Source organism: Muntiacus reevesi, chromosome 4, assembly GCF_963930625.1.
Source record: "Muntiacus reevesi chromosome 4, mMunRee1.1, whole genome shotgun sequence".
NCBI classification, from domain to species: Eukaryota; Metazoa; Chordata; class Mammalia; order Artiodactyla; family Cervidae; genus Muntiacus; species Muntiacus reevesi.
In genome coordinates, this window is record NC_089252.1 from 155,559,946 (window position 1) to 155,579,730 (window position 19,785).

General features: G+C 38.7%; 1 protein-coding gene across 1 annotated transcript in view; it reads right to left on the reverse strand.

Annotated features, from left to right (window-relative positions):
• The window catches only part of CNTN1 (contactin 1), a 401,067-nt gene extending 381,649 nt beyond the window's left edge, over positions 1-19,418 (reverse strand). The window contains exon 1 of the mRNA XM_065932171.1: positions 19,281-19,418. The gene's annotated coding sequence lies outside the window, so the exon portion shown is untranslated. The remainder of the gene's footprint in view (positions 1-19,280) is intronic.
• Positions 19,419-19,785: the final 367 nt, after the last annotated feature.

Below are 19,785 nucleotides of genomic sequence, written 5' to 3' on the forward strand. Positions count from 1 at the left end.
TATTGTAAAGTAATTATCCTTCAATTAAAAATAAATACATTTAAATTTTTTTACAGAGTTAAAATAGAGTTACCATATGACCCTACAACTCTACTTTCAGGTATATACCCCAAAGAACTAAAAATATATATTCATTCAAAAATGTATACGCATACATTCATGACACCACTATTTACTGTAGCCAGAAAGTGGGAACAGCCTAAATGCCCTTCAACTGATAAATGAATAAATGAAATGCAGTATATCCATACAATGAAATACTCAGCAATAAAAAGTACTGATATATACTAAAACATGGATGCGCCTTGAAAGCATTATGCTTAGTGAAGGAAGCCAGCTAGAAAAGGACATATTGTATGATTCCATTTCATGAAATGTCCAGTATAGGCAAAGTCAGAGGCTATTTCCTAGCTAAGTGGCTAGGAAATGGGAGGAACAATTAAGGGTTGTATTTTGGAGGGATGAAATTGTTCTAGAATTCGGTAAAGGTGATAGTTGCACAGATAATGAGTACAATAAAAACAACAAAAAAGATTGTATACTTTTAAAAGATGGACTTTATCATATGATATTGCTTATATGTGGAATCTAAAAAAATAATCAAATGAAATTACAAAACAGTATTAGAGTCACAGATGTAGAAAACACACTTGTGGTTACAAGTTGGGGGAAACAGTGGAGGGATAAATTGAGAGATTGAGATTGCTATATACATACTACTATCTATAAAATAGATAACAGAAAGGACCTGTTGTTAGCAGAGGGCTCTCTACTCAAGACCCAGTAATGACCTATAAGGAAAAGGGATCTAAAAAAGGCTGAATATATGTATATGTATAGCTGACATATTTTATTGTACAGTGGAAACTAACACAACATTGTAAATCAACTAAACTCCAATAAAATTTAATTTTAAAAAAGATGAATTTTCTGTAATAAATATATCTCAATTTTTAAAAACCTATGTTATTGAACATCTAGTACTATATTCCTTCCTGCACAAGCAGACACGCCATACACTATATCGAAAAGCTATAACAAACAATGAAAGCAACAGAGTTTTTTAGCACTTAAATTTTATAAAAACAACTTAGTGCCAAATTTAACTGAAATATTTTACAATCCCAATAATAGCCAAAAATATTTTATGTATAAAGTAAAAAATCTATAGGGAAATCTCAAATTTATATTTTATGATGTCTTCGGTGCATAGTTGCGATTCATTTATATTATTTTTTTAGTAGTGGTTTCATTTAGAAAGAAAAACATCTTCTAAAAGTATTTGGAAGATTGATAATACTCAGTACAAGGGAGGAAGAAAGAAAAGCGAAAATGTTAATCGCTTAGTCATGTTCGACTCTTTGCTACACCATGGACTGACTGTGGCCCACCAGTTTCCTCTGATCATGAAATTCTCCAGGCAAGAACACTGGAGTGTAGCCATCCCACTGCTCCAAGGGATTTTTCCAACCCAGGGATAAACCAGGGTCTCCTGCATTGCAGGAGGATTCTTTACCTTCCCAGCCACTTCCCTTGAGGGGAGCAAGAGAAAACATTCTTGTTCATGTTACTAAGATTAAATTGCTACAATGTCTTTGAAGAACAATTTGGAAATACTAATAATTACAAAAGATGTAACTCTTTGCTAGAAATTTCACTCTAGAAATGTATTAGCGAAGTATTCTAAGGAATGTACAAAAGTACATGTAGAATGGTATTCTTTTGGCATTCTTTAAAAAATAATTACAAATAAAGCAAAGATCCAATAAGGGTGACATAGATAAACTGTGTTCCATGCAGATGGACAGCATGCAAATACTAAAAAGATGTGTTAGCACTACAATGTGTGAAAATAAAAATTGGCCAAGATAAAAAAAGTGATAGAGCACTATACATAATACGATGCATTTTGAAATCTTTTAAAATATACACAAAATGTTAAGAATAGTCAGCTCTGTCAGTGGATTTAAAAGAATGGAAAGAGAATCATCATTAAAAATCATATACATATTAAAAAGATACATACTATATTAAAAAGATAGTATGAGATTATTTTTAAGAACAATATTCAATACATTTGACAATTTAGGTGGGCAAGCTCCTAGACAAGTTCAACTTACAAAAAAGATTAAATAATACACAGAAAATATGAATATACATAAAGTAACTGAATTTTTCATAATACATAAAGTAACTGAATTTTTAGTTTAAAATATTGCCAGAAAAAAATTTCTAGTGCCAAATGTCTTCACTAGTTGACTCTACAGAAAATTAAAATGTATCTTTCACAAACTCTTACCAGAATAAAAAGAGGCAATATATCTCATCTCACGAGTCCAACCAACATAAATTTGACACCAAAGCATGATGAAATAATATTACAAAAATTGAAAATAGAACAAAAAATACTAAATGAAACATTATCAACACTAACCTAGTAATGCACGTAGCAGGTTATAAATGCATCATGAACAAGTTAAATTTATTCCAGGTGAGAATTCTAGTTTAGCATTTGAAAATCAACCAATATAATCTGTTTCTTTAACAAACAAGATAAAAATCATATGATCATTAGAATACATTTAAAGTTATTAAAAAATATTTTAAATTTTAATGACTAAAAATAGGAGGGATCTTCCTTAGCCTGACAAAAGTTATCTATAAAAAATCTGATACTTAAAGACAAACTTTTGAGAAATTTTTTTATGAGATAAAGAATGAGTCAATTAACACCATTTCTACTCAGCACTGCCGTAGAGCTCTTAGTCAGCATAATAAGTTAAGATGTTTAATAAGTTACAAAGAATGGATAAGAAAAAATAAACCCATTATTCTCAAATGAATTATTCTCAGAAGAGTCTCTCAGACTCTTTGCCATCTGAGCCACCAGGGAAAATATATTTGCAAATATTTTCGAAGCACTCAAATTCAAAATATACTAATATAAGGAACCACTTATGAATCAATAAATAAAATACAGATAACAGTAAAGTAAACAAAATCTTTGAATGGTACTCTAAAACATTATTGCCTTCCCAGGTGGCTCAGTGGCAAAGAGTCTGCCTGACAATGCAGGAGACAAAGGTTCGATCACTCAGTAAGGAAGGTCCCCTGGAAAAGAAAATTGCAACCTACTCCACTATTCTTCCCTGGCAAACCCCATAAAAAGAAAGTCCGACAGGATTACAACCCATGGGGTCTAAAAGAGTCAGACATGACTTAGCGACTAAAAACCAACAAAACCAAAACACCATATTCAAGGAGTCTATATACATATATATAAAGGTGTTTAATAACATATTAATGAAAAATGCAAATTAAAACCATAATGAGACATCCGTCTCCACACATTCCCACCTACTATAATAGTTTAAGTTAAAAAGACTATTAAAATCAACTGAAGGCAAAGCTAATGAGTAACTTGAAATCTCACACACCAAAGACTGAACTGGAAATTGGCTCAAACCCTTGGGGAAATCTAGGAATTTTACTAAGCATTAGTCATTGATTCAGCAAGTTAACCTTAGGTTCAGTTCAGTCGCTAAGTCATGTCCAACTCTTTGCGACCCCATGGACTGCAGCATACCAGGCCTCCCTGTCCATCACCAACACCCAGAATTTACTCAGACTCACGTCCATTGAGTCGGTGATGCTATCCAGCCATCTTATCTATCATCCTCTTCTCCTCCTGCCTTCAATCTTTCCCAGCACCAGGATCTTTTCTAGTGAGTCAGTTCTCTTCAGGTGGCCAAAGGATTGGATTTTCAGCTTCAGCATCAGTGCTTCCAATGAATATTCAAGACTGATTTCCTCTAGGATGAACTGGTTTAGATACCATGGCAGTGCAAGGGACTTTCAAGAGTCTTCTCCAACACCACAGTTCAAAAGCATCAATTTTTCAGCACTCATCTCTCTTTATAGTCCAACTCTAACATCCATATATGACTACTGCATAAATGCTTTGACTAGCCAGACCTTTGTTGGCAAAGTATTGTCTCCGCTTTTTAATATGCTGTCTAGGTTGGTCATAACATTTCTACCAATGAGTAAGTGTCTTTTAATTTCATGGCTACACTAACCATCTGCAGTGATCTTGGAGTCCCCAAAAATAAAGTCTGCAACTGTTTCCATTGTTTCCCCATCTATTTGCCATGAAGTGATGGGACTGGATGCCATGATCTTATTTTATGGATGTTGAGTTTTAAGCCAACTTTTTCACTCTCCTCTTTCACTTTCATCAAGAGGCTTTTTAGTTCTTCTTTGCTTTCTGCCATAAGGGTGGTGTCATCTGCATATCTGAGGTTATTGACATTTCTCCCAGCAACCTTGATTCCAGCTTGTACTTCATCCAGTCCAGCATTTCACATGATGTACTCTGCATATAAGTTAAATAAGCAGGGTGACAGTATACAGCCTTGACGTACTCCTTTGCCAATTAGTAACTAGTCTGTTGTTCCATGTCCAGTTCTAACTGTTGCTTCTTGACCTGCATACAGATTTCTCAAGAGCCAGGTCAGGTAGTCTGCTATTCCCATCTCTTGAAGACTTTCCACAGTTTGTTGTGATCCACAGTCAAAGGGTTTGGCATAGTTAGTAAAGCAGATGTAGAATCTTTCTGGAACTCTCTTGGTTTTTCAATGATCCAACAGATGTTGGCAATTTGATCTCTGGTTCCTTTACCTTTTCTAAATCTAGCTTGAACATCTGGAAGTTCATAGTTCACATACTGTTGAAGCCTGGCTTTGAGAATTTTGAGCATTACTTTGCTAGCATGTGAGATAAGTGCACTTGTGCAGTGGTTTGAGCACTCTTTGGCATTGCCCTTCTTTGGGATTGGAATGAAAACTGACCTTTTCCAGTCCTGGGGCCACTGCTGAGTTTTCCAAATTTGCTGGCATATTGAGTGCAGTACTTTCACAGCATCGTCTTTTAGGATTTGAAATAGCTCAACTGGAATTCCATCACATCCACCTGCTTTGCTCATAGTGATGCTTCCTAGGGCCTACTTGATTTTGCATTCCAGGATGTCTGGCTCTGGGTTGGTGACCTAACCATTATGATTACCTGGGTCGTGAAGATTTTTTTGTGTGTAGTTCTGTGTATTCCTGCCACCTCTTAATATCTTCTGCTTCTGTTAGGTCTATACCATTTTTGTCCTTTATTGTGCCCATCTTTACATGAAATGTTCAGCACTCTCTAGTCTTTCCCATTCTATTGTTTTCCTCAGTTTCTTTACATGGATCCCTGATTGACTGACGAAGGCTTTCTTCTCTCTCCTTGTTATTCTTTGGAACTCTGCATTCAAATGGGTATGTCTTTCCTTTTCTCCTTTGTTTTTCACTTCTCTTCTTTTCATAGCTATTTGTAAGGCCTCCTCAGACAACTATTTTGCCTTTCTGCATTTCTTTTCCTTGGGGATGGTCTTGATCCCTGTCTCCTGACAATGTCACAAACCTCTGTCCATAGTTCTTCAGGCAGTCTATCAGATCTAATCCCTTGAATCTATTTGTCACTCCCACTGTATAAGGGGTTTGATTTAGGTCATACCTGAATGGTATGGTGGTTTTCCCTGCTTTCTTCAATTTAAGCCTGAATTTGGCAATAAGGAGTCATGAGCTGTGCCACAGTGAGCTCCCAGTCTTGTTTTTGCTGACTATATAGAACTTCTCCATCTTTGGCTGCAAAGAATATAATCAATCTGATTTTGATATTGACCATCTGGTGATGTTCATGTGTAGAGTCTTCTCTTGTGTTTTTGGAAGAGGGTGTTTGCTATGACCAGTGCATTCTCTTGGCAAAACTCTATTAGCCATTGACCTACTTCGCTTCATACTCCAAGGCCAAATTTGCCTGCTACTCCACGTATCTCTTGACTTCCTACTTTTGCATTCCAGTCCCCTATAATGAAAAAGACATCTTTGTTGGGTGCTAGTTCTAGAAGGTCTTATAGGTCTTCATCTATTCACCTCCAACTTCACCTCCAACTTCTTCAGCATTACTGGTTGGGGCACAGACTTGGATTACTCTGATGTTGAATGGTTTGCCTTGGAAACAAACAGAGATCGTTCTGTTGTTTTTGAGATTGCATCCAAGTACTGCATTTTGGACTCTTGTTGACTATGATGGCTACTCCATTTCTTCTAAGGGATTCTTGCTGACAGTAGTATATATAATAGTCATCTGAGTTAAATTCACCCATTCCAGTCCATTTTAGTTCACTGAATCCTAAAATGTCAATGTTCACTTTTGCCATCCCCTGTTTGATCACTTCCAGTTTGCCTTGATTCATCAACCTAACATTCCAGGTTCCTATGCAATATTGCTCTTTACAGCATCAGGCTTTACTTCCATCACCAGTCACATCCACAACTGGGTATTGTTTTTGCTTTGGCTCCATCTCTTTATTCTTTTTGGAGTTATCTCTCCACTGATTTTCAGTAGCGTATTTGGCACCTACAGACCTGGGGAGTCCATCTTTCAGTGTCCTATCTTTTTGCCTTTCCATACTGTTCATGGGGTTCTCAAGGCAAGAATACTGAAGTGGTTTGCCATTCCCTTCTCCAGTTCACCACGTTTTGTCAGAGCTCTCCACCATGACCCATCCATCTTGGATTTTTTAGAGTTTCCTTTGCTGGATCTTTCTGACTGCCACCAAGTTGGTGCATAAAACTGATAGACAAAGGAGGGAAGCTTAGGGGGGGAAAAAAGTCTATTGAGGCACACAGGCTGTGTGGCGGCTGTGTGGCGCAGAAGCGGCTTTGGGGAGATACCCCGTGTCCAAGGGCAGAGAGGCCCCAGCAAGGCGGTAGGTGCTAGAGCAGCGGTTGTGTGGCACTTGATCAAGCAACTGTGAGGAGATACTCCACATCCAAGAACAAAGGAGAAGCCCCAGAAAGATGGTAGGAGGGGCAAAATCACATTCAGAATCAAACCCTATACCCACTAGAAACGCTCAGATGGCTCAAACAAACTTTGTGCGCACCAGGACCCAGAGACCCCACAGAGACTGAGACAGAATTGTGTTTGAGCATCTCCTGTGGAGGTGTGGGTCAGCAGTGGACTGCCACAGAGGCAATGCTCTGGGTGCAGCAGACCTGGGTATGGCATAAGACTTCGTGGAGGCGGCCGCCATTAACCCCACCATAGAGCTGCCAGAACTTACACAGGACTAGGAAATAATCTCTTGGAGGCACAAACAGAACCTTGTGTGCCCCAGGACCCAGGAGAAAGGAGCAGTGACCCCACAAGAGACTGACCCAGACTTACCCGTAAGTGTCCAGGAGTCTCCGGCAGAGGTGTGGGTCAGTGATGGCCTGCTGTGAGTTGGGGGTGCTGAGTGTAGAAGTGCATGCATGGGACTTTTTGAAGGAGGTCACCATTATCTTCATTACCTCCACCATAGTTTGGCCCCAGGTAAGTAACCGGGAGGGAACACAGTTCCATCCATCAACAGAAAATTGGATAAAAGATTTACTGAACATGGCCCCTGCCCATCAGAACAAGACCCAATTTCCCCCTCAGCCAGTCTCTCCCAGCAGGAAGCTTCCATAAGCCTCTTACCCTTCTCCATCAGAGGGCAGAAAGACTGAAAACTAAAATCACAGAAAACTAATCTTAGGTATCAGCTCAGTTCAGTTCAGTTCAGTCGCTCAGTCATGTCCGACTCTTTGCAACCCCATGAATCACAGCACGCCAGGCCTCCCTGTCCAACTCCCGGAGTTTACTCAAACTCATGTCCATTGAGTCGGTGATGCCATCCAGCCATCTCATCCTCTGTCATCCCCTTCTCCTCCTGCCCCCAATCCCTCCCAGCATCAGGGTCTTTTCCAATGAGTCAACTCTTCGCATGAGGTGGCCAAAGTACTGGAGTTTCAGCCTCAGCATCAGTCCTTCCAATGAACACCCAGGGCTGATCTCCTTTAGGATGGACTGGTTGAATCTCCTTGCAGTCCAAGGGACTCTCAAGAGTCTTCTCCAATACCACAGTTCAAAAGCATCAATTTTTCGGCGCTCAGCTTTCTTCACAGTCCAACTCTCTTAAGTATATCTTAGCAAAAATGCATATACATACATGCACTACAAAAGGCATGTAAAAGAATGTATGATTATAGGAAAACTATTACACAAAACTGAAAACAACCTAAACATCTAACAGGTAGAACAGATAGGTCCGTGTTGGAGTATAACGGAATTTTATAGAACAATAAAAATGAATTATTATTACATTCAGAACATGGATATATCTCAACAAAAAGACTGAGCAAAAGAAATTTGATACAAAAAAGTCACATACGGTATGATTCTGTCTATACATATTTCAAAAACAGGCAAAACAATTCTATGGTCTTGAAGTCAGAATTAGTGATTACTTTTGTGGAAGAACAAGGTGGTAATGATTGCTGGAAGAGGGGGTGTTGGGTACTGACAAAGGTCTTTATTAAGAACTGAATCTTGATTTCATGACTGTTTTTCTGTGTGCTTTTCTATATTTCTGTTACTCTATCTAAATTTTTTCTTTTTTTTTTTTTAATAAAAGCAATGCAATGTTTTATTAAAAGTAGATGTCTTAGTTTCATCATCATTCCAAATAATTTTGCGGGAGAAAAAAGTGAGTTAATTTTCTAGCACCAAAAGAGTTGGTATGAAAGCAAAAAGAAAAATACAGTAAATCAAACCAGTAGATTTTTTTTAAGATTTTTAGTTAAAATATATTGTGTTTAATGCATAAAAATAATGTGCAAAGGGATTTCCACCTGATATAAATTTGTTACATTAAATAAGTTGAGTTTCAAACTAGAATGTTTCAAATATTGTTTATATTACCTCAGTAGACAATCTTGCCTGTTACAGACAGCAAATCTGTACTAGTAACCATGACAATTAAATACTATCAGATTAGATGTCTTAGGACAGAATTACTGTTTATGGTTTATAATGTTATGAAGAAAAATAGGCCTGAAAAGCACAAAAAAAATTCTGATACTTAACAAAAAGTTAAAATAATGAATTTTTAAATAGAATATTATAATTGCTTAATTTATGCTTTGAAAATTTCCCCATGTAAATCACTTCAGTAGAAGACCATATTGTTTATGAGATATCCATAAATAAACCATATATCAATTCATAATGGCTTAATCTGTTGTGTTGATGTCAAATTCATGTGACAGTCTAGGGATAGAAGGTCACCTAAAATGGAGGAAATTTGAACTGTGACTAATTAAAATACTAAAACTAGATATCATGGAGAGGCAGAATAGCACACAGATGAATAATCTAGGTTTAGGAGTTAGTTAAACTGGATGCGAATTCTAGCTTCTCTAATCACTAGTTTTTTTAGTATATCTATTTTTCTCATCTATAAATGGTTAAAAAATAGAAGTAAAATCCATCTCATGGGTTTCATTAAGTTATGAGATATCACATGCCACACATTTAAAACAATGCCCAGCACAGACTGAGCACTCAAAATGGTTGTTGCCAATAACTGAAGTACGATTATACAGAAGTCACTGTCTGCAAAACCAAATAGAAAAGCTGTCCCATACTTCAATATTTTCAATCTTTAAATTCAGCTAGATGAGTGCTCTAGGTAAGCAACCATTCATTTTTCATAAAAATGTTTCATTCCTTGTACTATTTCTGAAAAACATATATGACTCATCTGATTCTCCAAGATTGTATAGCATATATTCTAAGCCAAATGTAAAAGCTGGATATTGTCTACTTAATTAAGAATATCTAGAAAAAGCATTTTAATATTCTAGTAAAAAAATAAGAGAAAGTTTGTCATACTTGTCATCAAAAATAAAGAGGAATACACTCTGAAGTTTTAAATACATAAATACATATATATGTATATTAAAAAAAATGTCTGTGCACATGTGTGTATATTCTAAATGATCAATCAATTAAACAAATACAAGATCTTATAACATGTTGAAAACAAAAATCACTGTCAGGTGTCACCTCTCAGGTTATTAAAAAACGATGTAACAATTATATATAAACATTAGTGATTTTTACTGAATTGTTCAGGACTCTCAGTGGATTATTAATATCAATCAAGACCAATGTCCTTGACCTGGACAAAATCATGGTCCACACCTCTCCGTGAGATGTTCTGACTAGCATGATAAAACAAACATGCAAGCATGAATAAGATTGCCTTACCCCTTGTCCAGATTTGCTCCTAACATGACCTCAGACAAATTACCTATTTCTCTGAGCTTGTCTCTTCATCTGTAAAAATGAATAACCATACTTTACAACCTAAGTTTCAGAATTGTTGCAAAGGATCAAACCAGGTTATGCATTATATCACTGAAAGATGAACTCCCCAGGTCGGTAGGTGCCCAATACACTACTGGAAATCAGTGGAGAGATAACTCCAAAAAGAATAAACAGACGGAGCCAAAGCAAAAACAACACCCAGTGGTGGATGTGACTGATAATGGAAGTAAAGCCCGATGCTGTAAAGAGCAATATTACATAGGAAACTGGAATGCTAGGTCGATGAATCAAGGCATACTGGAAGTGATCAAACAGGAGATGACAAGAGTGAACACTGACATTTTAGGATTCAGTGAACTAAAATGGACTGGAATGGGTGAAGTTAACTCAGATGACCATTATATATACTACTGCCAACAAGAATTCCCCAGAAGAAATGGAGTAGCCATCATAGTCAACAAGAGTCCAAAATGCAGTACTTGGATGCAATCTCAAAAACAACAGAACGATCTCTGTTTGTTTCCAAGGCAAACCATTCAACATCAGAGTAATCCAAGTCTGTGCCCCAACCAGTAATGCTAAAGAAGTTGGAGGTGAATGGTTCTATGAGGACCTACAAGACCTTCTAGAACTAACATCCCAAAAAGATGTCCTTTTCATTATAGGGGACTGGAATGCAAAAGTAGGAAGTCAAGAGATATGTGGAGTAACAGGCAAATTTGTTCTTGGAGTACAAAACGAAGCAGGTCAATGGCTAATAGAGTTTTGCCAAGAGAATGCACTGATCATAGCAAACACCCTCTTCCAATAACACAAGAGAAGACTCTACATGTGGACATCACCAGATGATGATGAATAGAAGAGATTTGAAAAACAAAGGAGAAAAGGAAAGATATACTTATTTGAATGCAGAGTTCCAAAGAATAGCAAGGAGAAAGAAGAAAGCCTTCCTCAGTGATCCATGTTATGAAATTGAGGAAGACAATAGAATGGGAAAGACTAGAGAGCTCTTCAAGAAAATTAGAGATATCAAAGGAACATTTCATGCAAAGATGGGCATAATAAAGAACAGAAATGGTATGGACCTAACAGAAGCAGAAGATATTAAGAGGTGGCAAGAATACACTGAAGAATTATACCGAAAAGATCTTCACAACCCAGATAGCCACGATGGTGTGATCACTCACATAGAGCCAGATATCTTGGAATGCAAAGTCAAGGGGGCCTTAGGAAGCATCACTGTGAACAAAGCTAGGGAAGGTGATGGAATTCCAGTTGAGCTATTTCAAATCCTGAAAGATGATGCTGTGAAAGTACTACACTCAATATACCAGCAAATTTGGAAAACTCAGCAGTGGCCACAGGACTAAGGGTCAGTTTTCATTCTAATCCCAAAGAAAGGCAGTCCCAAAGAATGTTCAAACTACCACACAATTGCACTCATCTCACACGCTAGCAAAGTAATGCTCAAAATTCTCCAAACCAGGCTTAAAACTGTATGTGAACCATGAACTTCCAGATGTACAAACTGGATTTAGAAAAGGCAGAGGAACCAGAGATCAAACTGCCAGCATTTCTTGGATCATCAAAAAAGCAAGAGAGCTACAGAAAAACATCTACTTCTGCTTCATTGACTATACCAAAACTTTCACTGTTGACTGTGTGGGTCACAACAAACTGTGGAAAACTCTTCAAGAGATAGGAATACCAGACCATCTGACCTGCCTCTTGAGAAATCTATATGCAGGTCAAGAAGCAACAGTTAGAACTGGACATGGAACAACAGACTGGCTACTAATTGGGAAAGGAGTATGTCAAGGCTGTATATTGTCACCCTGCTTATTTAACTTATATGCAGAGTACATCATTCGAAATGTTGGACTGGATGAAGTACAAGTTGGAATCAAGATTGTCGGGAAAAATGTCAATAACCTCAGATATGCATATGACACCACCGTTGGCAGAAAGTGAAGAAGAACTAAAAAGCTTCTTGATGAAAATGAAAGAGGAGAGTGAAAAAGTTAGCTTATAATTCAACATTTAGAAAACTAAGATCATGGCATCTGGTCCCATCACTTCATGGCATATAGAGGGAGAAACATTGGAAACAGTGAGAGACTTTATTTTGGGGGGCTCCAAAATCACTGCAGATGGTGACTGCAGCCATGAAATTAAAAGATGCTTGCTCCTTGGAAGGAAAGCTATGATCAGTCTAGACAGCATATTAAAAAGCAGAGACATTACTTTGCCAACAAAGTTGTATCCAGTCAAAGGTATGGTTTTTCCAGTAGTCATGTATGGATGTGAGGGGTGGACTATAAAGAAAGCTGAGTGCCAAAGAATTGATGCTTTTGAACGGTGGTGTTGGAGAAGACTCTTGAGAGTCCCTTGAACTGCAAGAAGATCCAACCAGTCTATCCTAAAGGAAATCAGTCCTGAATATTCATGGGAAGGACTGATGTTGAAGCCGAAACTCCAATACTTTGGCCACCTGATGAGAAGAAGAGACTCACTAGAAAAGACCCCGATGCTGGGAAAAATGAAAGCAGGAGGGGAAGGGGATGGCAGAGGATGAGATGGTTGGATGGCATCAACAACCTGATGGACATGAGTCAGAAAAACCTCCGGGAGTTGGTGATGGACAGAAAAGCTTGGAGTGCTGCAGCCCATGGGGTCACAAAGAGTCAGACATGAGCAACTGAACTGAACTGAACTGATGATTTATGAACTTCCAGAGTCCATACCAATCAAAGGATTTTATTAAATGAAGAGAAAGAGCATTCAATTCACCAGTATTTAGTTCAAACACAGCTAAACTTATATATCTACATTATCCATGTAACTATACATTTATTCTTTCTTCTAAAATGGAGAATTAAGAATTACCTACTGGTTTAGAATTTGTTAGTTATTCAATGTCCTCAGCATGCCTTATCTTGACAAGCAATTGAGTGAAAGTTGCTCTGTCATGTCCAACTTTTTGTGAACCCATGGGCTATACAGTCCAAGGAATTCTCTAGGCCAGAATACTGGAGTGGGTAGCCTTTCCCTTCTTCAGGGGATCTTCCCAATCCAGGGATTGAACTCAGGTCTCCTGCATTTTAGGCAGATTCTTTACCAGCTGAGCCACAAGGGAGGCCCAAGAATACTGGAGTGGGTAACCTATCCTTTCTCCAGATCTTTCCAACCCAGGCATCAAACCAGGGTCTCCTGCATTGCAGGTGGATTCTTTACCAACTGAGCCATCAGGGAAGCCCTATCTTGACAAATTACTTATTAAAAGATTCTTTTTGTCTGTCTTGCTGTATAAAACAACAAACACAGCAATCACTGAAAAATTAAGAAGATTGACATAGCTTCTAGTTTTATTTCTTATTTCCAATGTAGAGATATAAATCCATAATCTTCCAACATCTTTAAAAGGTGCTTAGTCTTAACCTTCTTAAAATTCATTTCTTCAGACATATACATCAGTGTCTTCACTGGGCCCAAACAGGAATAAGGCATTGGCCTTGTCCTCAAGGGTTTACAATAGGGATAACAAGCAAGTAAATAGTCAGCTATAATACAGTATTGTAAGTGCTATGGTTAGGATACCCACAGGTTGTTATGAATGCACTGAATAAGAGTTAAAACTTAGCCTGGAAATTTTGGAAAGTCTTCCTTAAGATGGTGGCGACTGACCTGAGCCTTAAAGAGGTGAGGCAGACCAACTACATGGCAGACAAGGAGACAGAAAATGTCTGACCGGAGATAGAATATGGAGGGGAAGTGGAGTTTGGGGAAATAGAGGAAGAATATAATAAATAAGGGAAAATGCAAAAAGTTTAATATGATTGGCACTGAGGAATACTGGAGATGAAAGAAACTGGAATGAAGAGGAAATGAATTTAGAGAAGTAACAAGGACCACTTAATAAAGGACATTAGGTCCTTAATTAAGAAAAAGACTTAATGAACTTCAGGCAGTTTGTTATTTAAGAGAGAGAAAAAACTCTATCAAAAATTTTCCAGCAGAGGAGGTACCTGTTGAGATTGGTTTCAGAAAGGTTAACTGATAGTAGCGCAGAGAATTTGCTTAAGAAGACTACAGGACGGTGGGACTGAAGTAGGGGTTCTGAACTCTGAACATCCTCAGAATATCCTCATTTCCCACACAGGAAACAAACGTTTAAAGAAATTAAGTAACTTGCCCTGAATCACACAGTGTGTAAGTGGCTGAGCTAGGTCTCAAGCAAAGCTCTGAATAATTCTAAAATGTGTGCTCTCAAGGACCTTAGAAAATGCCTCTGAGGAAAAGAATTGAATGTGACAAACCCGAAGCACTTATAGAATAGCAACAAACAAAAGAATGCGGGAAAAGCAATGCCACAGTCAAGTCTACATCATCAAAATCAAGTACAGGGGTGAGCAATTATCCAGTGAATTAAGGACCATCTGGATAATCCTGGCAAAAGCAGATTTAGTGTCTGAGTCATTCAGATAATTGTGCAAACAATGTGCCCTTCTCTGGCTGAGTAACCTGGTCATTAATATCTTCCATAGTACATTCTGCCCTGTGGCACTTTTGAAATGGACAACAGTAGCTCAGAAAGAATTAAGGTACTATTCACTTCATGGGAAAGCCACATAAATAGTAATGGGATCTCAATAGACTGTGAGTGTATTTTATACATCCCCAAGAGCCATTTCACACAGAGATACACGATATACATAAGCCAAATCCCACTTCAAAGAAGGAAAAAAGTTCAGCAAAAGCACTGTCAAATGCATGTTGTTATATTCAACTCTTTGCAGGTAGCAGAAAGTTTTATGGGCCTTAAAGCAATGAAAAATATCACTGCAAATAGATTTATAGATTAAACTATAGTAGGGTTACAAATTTATGTATGTTCAACATAAAAAAAGAGAAAAAACAGGGTGAGGAAAAATTTCACAGTATATAACAGACTTGTTATTACATGAAGAAACTATGAATACCCCAATAGAGAAATAGTCAAGTAAAATCCACAAATAAAAGAGAAGATAAAGGCTTGAGAAATGAAAATATGTCAAACTCATTCAAAATCATAGAGACACAACTCAAAGAATGACTAGATATATAATTTTGACTCCAAAATAGTCACAGTTGTTTTAACCATAATACCAAGTGTTATTGTGATTATGGCCAATCAGTTTAAACTGAGTATCAATTTGTGCACAATTTTTTTTGTAAGAGCAATTTGGTTATTAGCATTAGGAGTCTGGAAATATTTATACATTTGATCCAATAACATCTAAGAAGTTATAGTAAAGAAATGATCTAAAAGGTAATGAGTATCTATGTTCATTTCCGCAAGTGTGAAAAACTGGAAACTATCTAAAGGCTTTGTTACAAAAAAACTGGCAGCCATAAAAGAACATGGTTAGTAAGAATATTAAATGAAATAAATGAATATTTATGGTGTGTTATTATGCTAGAAAAAAGCTGAATGCCAAAACGCATATTCACTGTAAATTCAGATCTGTAAATTTAAAATACATATGCACATTCATAAAAATAAAACTGGGAGGTTGATAGTAGATCTCTGTGCATGATGGAACTACCTTTTATTTCCAATTTTTCTTGAATGATCCTGTATTTCCTTATAACTATAAAAAGCTATAATTTAACATTTAAATTTAATAGTAAATGGATATTCTTTCAAATACAATTTTATACAGTAAGTCATTCAGACAACCATAGTGAAATAATGCCCCATCCTCCACCTGCTATATTTCCAAGTTCATACAACTGGTATGTCCTGTTCTAAGGATCAGAACCCACTTTGAAGTATTCTTGCTTCAAAGCCAGTGCTCTTTAAGATACAAAGTCAAAGCACAGTGAAAGATTCAAAGCAGAGTTGAATCAATAAGGAACATTAAAAATACATTATATCAATAATAATATTTGGCATCTCAGATTTAAGCAGAGAAACTTATACACAGGGATATTTGATAACTGCACTAATGGAGCCATGCAATGACAGATGAAACTGGTATTAAGGAAAACAGAAAAATACAAATTAGATTGAGAATAGAAATGAAATTAATTACTGAATAGATGGTGGGCATCTGGAAGTAGACAAAAGAAAAAAAAACTGATCATAAATCAGAAAAGCCTAGACAACGGCCGTATCCTTTGCTGAAAGCTCATTTAAGGATGATAATTATTGATGGCATAAAAGCAAAGAAAAAAATGTTTTCTCTAAGTACATTAATAATTGTAATGTATAATTGTATGTCTTCTTCTAGTAGCTATTGTCTCAATTTCAAGGAGGAGATGGACAATATGGCAGAAATGGCAGATTAAAAGGGAATAAAATGAATGCACCACTAAAAAAAGAATAATGAAGACTGGACTTGAGGAAGGACTAACTGATGACCTAGAGAAGATAAGTTCTAGATATGACACAGACAATGGCCAATTTATCATTAGAAATGGATGGACCTTGTTGATCTCTTTTTTAATAAGGCATGTGGGATGGCATGTTTTGCATGGAGAAATATGGATTATCTATTTTTCAACTTTGTCTCAAGGGGAAGAAGATATCAGAGGTTCTATAGAATAACGTGTACATCTTCAGAACCTCTACTGGAAAACAGAATCATTCTGTGGAAGGATATAGAAACGCCTCATGTCATTCATTCCTCCCCATGGAAAGAATAATGGAGTCAAAGAAGTTTCCAAAATTAGTTCCCAACACAGAGCCTTCTATCAATTAATAGATTACCCCAAACCACTGCTGCATTCATCCAAACAATTCCTTATGATGATATTCCTCAGTAAGAATCTTTGAGCCTCCTTAGAGCCGTGTTCATCTTGATGTATACACAAATATGGGTTATGGTCTTTCTCTACAAAGTACATACTGCCTAATTAGAAGACAAATCAGACACACAAAAATAAATAATTAAACCAAAGAATGATAGTGTCTGAATAACTGAATAACCTTGGCCTATACTGTTTTTTCTTTAACTTTTTATCTGATATTGGCATGTAGCTGATTAACAAAGCTGTGATACTCTCAGGTGGGACAGCAAAGGGACTCAGTTACACATATCTGTGTATCCGTTCTCCCGCCAATATCCCCTCCCGTCCAACCTCGGCCTATACTGTTAGTGATGCCAATATTGATCAAGCTTTGTTACCAGGACCAAAACCATGGGACACTGAAGTGTTCTATTTGATGGCAAACTGCTATGCAATTAATTCACAGTAGCTTTTCGAATATTAGGGTTGATATAGTGGATTTGGGGAAGATCTTAAACAAATTACTTCTGTCCTCAAAATCTTAGTTTTCTCATCTAAGAAAATGGAAAGGCTTATCACCAAAATTAAATAATTCCAGGCAATGTGGAAATAAATGCAAAGAAAGCTCAAGCAGTGCAAATAGATATGATATAAAACAGCAGCACAAGTTTAAATATCATATCTAGAAGTAAAATTTGTACAAAAAAAATATCAAAATTACCTTCTGAGGTTCTAAAGGTCCTTTAGTTTTATATCCTATAAAATGGGTAGATCAATTCCCCCAGATTCCCAAATACTGTCAACTGCAACTTACCAAATAAATTTACCATCAAACAATCAACATACAGGCACAAGCATCCCAGATATGATTCATATTCATTTGATATGTATGCTACATTTCATGCTGATAAGCTACACTGTGAAGCTGAAAAAATGCAGGGAAATGGATGAAGATCAAATAGCACTCTAAGAATGTATTCAAAATAATATTTGGAAATATTTATCTTCATGGGCAACACAAAAATAATATTTCATGCAAGGTTTCCTCAGTCTGAGTGCATCTTCTCTGGCTTTTCCCCCAATGGAGAATTTGATTCCCTCTTTCCCCTCCCACTCAGTGTTTCCAGATTGCTTCAGAAGGCCAAGCCAGCCTGCTCAGCAGCAGGCAAACAGGGCTGGGTGTGCAAGAGCTATATATAGCTCCACCTTGGAGATATGCATACACAAGTATATGTACAAATGCCCATGCTGGATGTGGCACGAATAAATAACAAGAGGTTACAGCTTCTCCCATCTTCCTTCTTCCCATCACCCTAATGTTCGAGTAATTTTCAAAGCAGGGTGTCATCAGACCCACCGAGAGTGATGCAGGGTCCAATTTCTCTGCAATTCTTCTGCTTACTGATTCCAGCAATCTGACTCTAGCAAGAACCGGCATCGGGCCAACACCTACTACCCAGATGTGGTCACCCAGGGAGGCTGCCTTGCAGCCCCTGGGAGCCCATCCTGGCACAATTACTTAACTCTCTGGGAATCTCCCAGGATAAACCCATCTTTTAGAAACTAGGATAGACAACGCCACGCTAGGAGAGAAGAGGCTAAGTCTTCCCTGCCTCTCCCCTCCTCAAGTCTGCAGCAGAGAGGGGAGAAAGACTGATGTCTTCTCAATGGAGACGTAATTAATTGGAAAATGCCCCTCGAGTTGCAGGCTTTTTCCCACAACCCCCCAGTCCCCAAAGGCCAGGGAGAAAACAAGTCCCTTTTCCTCTCAGCGCAACCATTCCCAGTTTTTCAGGGTTGCGCTAGTCTGGAGGCAAGGTAGGAAGCGAGCGGGTGCGGACAGGCGTGGGGAGGAGCAGAAGCTGGTCTCAGTTTAGGAAGACCTGGGTTACCGGCTGCTGACATGTCTGCTCCCCCAGACCTTCCCCCGCCCGGTCGACCTGGCACCTCTTGGGCGCATCGCCCGCGGTGTCGGCCGCAGCCTCTGAGAGGAAAGTTGACCAGACGAGACGGGGGCTCGGTCCCCTTTCCCAAGGCACTGCCGCCTGCCATGCCCGTCACCCCGGGCTCCCGCAGCCCACACCCACTGCCCGGTACAACACTCCCTCCACCCAGCCCTTCCTGCCGTCCTTCTCCACGAGAGCTGCGGAGACCGCAGGAGCTCTGGGGGTGACGAGGGCGGGGCGGGGCTGGGGGAAGGGGAAGGGAGGCGACAGCCGCAGGAAAATACGCATTCTTTATTCTCTCTGCGAAGAAGGGAAAGTCCTGCCTCCTACCTGTTCCCCGCTTCTGCTCGCCTCGGCGCGGCACAGCTGGACCATAACCTACAGGTTTCCCACTTCCGCCGCAAACACCTGGGAGCGCATCTCCCCTCCCGGCGCCCCTCCTCGCCTCGGCCGAGCCCGCCCCAGCTACTTGACAGCACGAGCCGGGCCTTTTAGAGAGGTTATTGGAGCGGCAGGGAAAGCGGGGCGGGCCCTAGAGAGAAAGCCGCGCCTCGGTTTGGACAAACGCGATGTCACTCATCCCAGGACCAGGGCTTGCTGCGGAACAGGGTATCTGCTGCTAGACCCAACCGCAAGGGTCTCTGCAGTCCCTGGAACCAAACCCTGCAGCCACTGGATCCGCGACCTCTAAGAGGAGGAAACTGGTTTGTTGACTTGTCATCTGAGACCCCAAGAGGGAGGGAGGGACCAAGCAGAACCAGACACCCAGTACTTTCCAGGGCTTTCCTGAAGGGACCATCTGCTCTGGGAGATTTGACAGGCCAAAATATTAGGA